Source organism: Trichechus manatus, unplaced genomic scaffold (genome assembly GCF_000243295.1).
Source record: "Trichechus manatus latirostris isolate Lorelei unplaced genomic scaffold, TriManLat1.0 scaffold00061, whole genome shotgun sequence".
NCBI lineage: Eukaryota > Metazoa > Chordata > Mammalia > Sirenia > Trichechidae > Trichechus > Trichechus manatus.
The window spans coordinates 936,471-940,771 of NW_004443997.1; the positions used below are offsets into that span (position 1 = coordinate 936,471).

General features: G+C 47.0%; 1 pseudogene; it reads right to left on the bottom strand.

Annotated features, from left to right (window-relative positions):
• LOC101357129 (leukemia inhibitory factor-like) overlaps window positions 1-3,172 on the bottom strand; it is a 27,984-nt pseudogene extending 24,812 nt beyond the window's left edge.
• Between the last annotated feature and the right edge of the window lie 1,129 nt (window positions 3,173-4,301).

Consider the following 4,301-nt stretch of genomic DNA (forward strand, 5'->3'; position numbering starts at 1 on the left):
CTAGAACTCCTAATCTTGTAACTGTTGTGACTTCTGACCCCCATACTGTTGTCTGCAGTTTTTCTTTGTTTTACTTTTTCTTCTTTCTGCCCTAGCAGATGAGTCTAAATTCTTGTTTGTCTTTGTTCACTAAGGAATTTAGTATTTGTGGTAAAGCATTCCTCAAGGATTTTGAGACTCCTACTATATCTCTGGTCATTCATAAGAAACTTAGAGAAATTTGTCCTGCCAGAAGAATCTATTATCAATCAAAATGCAGATGGTTTGCTAATAGCCTCAAAAATAAACAGCAATGTAAAATCATGCACCTGTGAAGCATATGGCCTCACTAGACAAATTGCAATATTGCCAAACTGAGGTAAAATATTTAGAGCATCTGTTGTTAACTGAAGGCTGCAAAGTGTTACAGCCTAAGAGTCGGCCCCTTTTGCAGATGAAAGGGCCTATTCCTTTTCATAATGCAGATTTGATAATATTCACTGATGAGTTATGGACTTGGGATAAAAGTGGTTCACTTAAGCTTCCTTGTGCTGTGGTGACATCACAAACTTTTGGAAGCTTATGTTTTGTCTGGAATTAGGTCTGCATAAGCCCTGGTGACACAGTGGTTAAAGCACTCATCTGCTAACCAAAAGGTCAGTGGTTTCAACCCAACCGCTCTGCAGGAGAATGATGTGGCAGTTGGCTTCTGTAAAGATTACAGCCTTGGAAACCCTACGGGGCAGTTCTACTCTATCCTATAGGGTTGCTGTTATAGATTGAATTGTGCCCCCCAAAAATGTGTGTCAACTTGGATAAGTCTTCATTCCCAGTGTTGTATGGTTGTCCTCCATTTTGTGATTGGATGTAACTATGCTGTGTGCTATAAATCCTAATCTCTATGATGTTAATGAGGCAGGATTAGAAGCAGTTATGTTAATGAGGCAGGACACAATCTACAGGATTAGGTTGTATCTTGAGTCAATCTCTTGAGACATAAAACAGAGAAGCAAACAGTGAGGAGAGGGACCTCATACCACCAAGCAAGGAGAGCCAGGAGCAGAGCATGTCCTTTGGACCCGGTGTCCCTGAGCTAAGAAACTCCTAGTCCCAAGGGAAGCTTGATGACAAGGACCTTCACCCAGAACTGTCAAAAAGACAAAGCCTTCTCATGGAGTTGATGACCTGAATTTGGACTTCTGGCTTCCTAGACTATGAGAGAATAAACGTCTGTTAAAGCCATCCACTTGTGGTATTTCTGTTATAGCAGTACTAGATAACTAAGACAGTCAATATGAGTTGGAACCAACCCAATGGCAACGGGTTTTTTGGTTTTTAATTAGACGAGTTAATAGCAGTTACTAGAGTTGTGATTCTGGTTTTGGACTTAAAGTGAATATATACTGACGTTAAAAATGCGTTTAGTGTCTCTCATGTAATGGCAAATATGAAAAAACAAAAGGCGGAGTGGACTCTTGACTTCAGCGGGAACTAGAATATCTCAAGGAAAATGGCTAGGTGATTTGCTGGTGGCAGCTTTACAACTTCTTTCTTAGATATCAGTAATTCATTGTAGCATTCACACAGGACAAAATTTCTAAATGACAACATTTGTAAAGGTAATGATTTTGCCCACAGACCTGCAAAGGCTGCTGTTAAGCCATGGCAGACCCGAAACTTAGAAGCCCTGCTTTTAATGCAACATTTACCACCCCTTGCCCCAGGCCCTGGGTTAGGGCAGGGGGAATCTAGGGATCCCCCACCCTAGGGCTTTAGGGAGGGAGAGGAAACACTGCAACCAGGAAAGAGAAAAGGGAAAAGGTCACAGACAGCTGGGGGGGTGAGGGACGAAAGGAGATAGGAGAGCTGGGAGTTGTCCTGGCCTTCCTGGGTTGTCCCTCTCCCACTTCACCCTCAGGACCATCAGACTGGCCTTTGCAGCTTGCTGGTTCAAACCCATCCAGCAGTATGTCAGAAGAACAGGCCCGGCAATCTACTTTCATTACGGTTACAGCCAAGAACCCCTACGAAGCACAGTTCTACTCTGATGGTGCATGTCCGTGGACCATGTTCTGCAGGGCCTCTGCTACGGTCCTTCATTGCACAGAGAGCAGAGAGGACCACAGCCCACTCCCCTCCAGGCCCCTGGAGCACAGCTCCCTCTGCCTGGTCCTCCCCACCTTGTGTGTGCCTCTTCCATCACACTCACCCTCTCCTGCTGGTCTATGAGCTTCTAGAAGGCACCTCCTGTGTCCTATTCAGCTTTGGAAGCTGGGCACAGGACCTGACACTTACAAGCGTTCATGAACGAACAAGTAGGTGACTCTCAGAAAAGCTGTCCAGTTACCTAAAATGTATCGCAGCTGGGGACGCCCAGAGCCAGCCCCAGAGCAAAGCACAGGGGAGATATTTGCGGCTACTCCAGGACCCCTGTGTCTGTGGCCATCCAGTCCCAACCTCTCGTGTTCCCCCAAGGAACGGGGTCTCAGGAGTCTGGGAAGAGGTTGCAGTGGCTGGGGGTCCACGTGGGGCGAGGCAGGAGGGAGGAAGTGTTCCCTGCAGGAGGGCAGCTCAGGCCTGGAAGGGCCCAGTGGAAAAGCCCTGGCTCTGGCCCCCAGCATTCTGTGTGAGTCTGAACAGGGCCCTGAATGTTCCGGCACCACATTCTCAGCTGCTGTCTTTGCCGTCGATGGTGATCAGTGGTCCATCCTTGAAGACAGAGGTCTTGGCAGCTGGTGTCTTCTAAGTCTCTGAGTTCCTTGGAGGGGAAAGAGTGTGAGATTTGGAGCTACAGGGGTGTCTCTGATGGGCCCTAAACACTGCCACTGTGATGCTGGGCAAGTCACCTCATCTCCCTGAGCCTAGTTTCCCCCTCTGTTAAATGGGGATGATGATTCATGGGGTCACTATGAGAGTTAAGTGAGGGCTGGTGGTGAATGAGCTGACTACTTGTAAGACGTGAAATAATCCTCTGACTTTTAAGCAACCGTCCTTTCTTGGCAGCACCCCGTGATCTAGACACCACCTACCTCGCTGGTTCAGCCTATGCCCGAGCTCCTCTCACCCCTGCCCCAGCCCCTACCAGCATCCTCACTTGATGGAGGTGCCTTTTCCGATGCTCCTGCCGTTTGCCCAGCAGAGCCCCACTTGGCTGGGCACTTAGGCAGAGAAAGTCCCAGGCCTCCAGCCCCATCTCCCACATTAATACACCCTAGAAAGCCAGCCAAGAGTGGATTCTTTATTAATTCCTCTTTTTTCTTAAAAAAACAAAAGTATTTCTTCAATATAAAAAATAAATATTTTAAATATGACATTGAATAAATAAAATCATCTGTCATTATGAAACATTCCCACAGGGTACATTCATCAAACAGGAATTTATCACCCAAGGCAAAATCCTTTCCATTGGAAAGGAAGGACAGAGAGGATCTCTGGATAAGGCCACATGGTAGGTCCTACTGAGTGAGCGCTGTGGGTTGGGATCACGGGTGAGGTGGGGTAGGGTGGTGTATTGGAGATGGTTCTAAGGTAAGAACATCTGTACCATTTGAAGGAGCCTGGGTGGCGCAAGTGGTCAGCAATGGGCTGCTAACCCATAGGTGGTTCGAACCCACCCAGCAGCTTTGTGGAAGAAAGGCCTGGTGATCTGCTTCCATAAAAGACGGTAGCCAAGAATATCATATGGAGCAGTTCTGCTCCATAACACATGGGGTGGCCATGAGTTGGGGGCCAACTGGATGGCAGCTAACGATATTCCCCTAACTCAGTAACTTTCAACTCTTGCTTCACATTGGAAAAAACTGGAGATTTTAAAAATAAAACCAACAACTACAACAAAAACACTAAAATATGGGCTCTACCCAGGACCAATGAAATCAGAACCTCTGTACCATCTGAAGGGAAAGGACTACCTCTCTCAATTCCAGGGCTCCAGCCCCATGCGCTATGTCTATTGTGGAGGGCCAGCCAAGCAGGGCTGGACTGCCTCTCTCAGGGAGAAATTGTCCCAGTAGAGACAAGGGAGATGAGGGGATGGAGGAGAAGGAGGAGGAGAGATAAGCAAACTAGCAGTGCTTTTTACTTTTAAAAAAAAAATTTTTTTTAATAAAAGTCTCCTTGATAGACTGCAAAATGACCTTCCTACCTCCTCCTCTGCTGAGGGCCCCCCTCTCCTCCTTAAAATCACCCCTGGTCCAGGCACATAACCCAGGACGCCAGGAGTGGGTCAATGCCAACAGAAGAAAATGAGAAAAAAACATCTTTTCCCACAAAGGCTCAATAATTCAAGGATGCTGTGGGTAGGGGGTTTTGATATGCTGGGC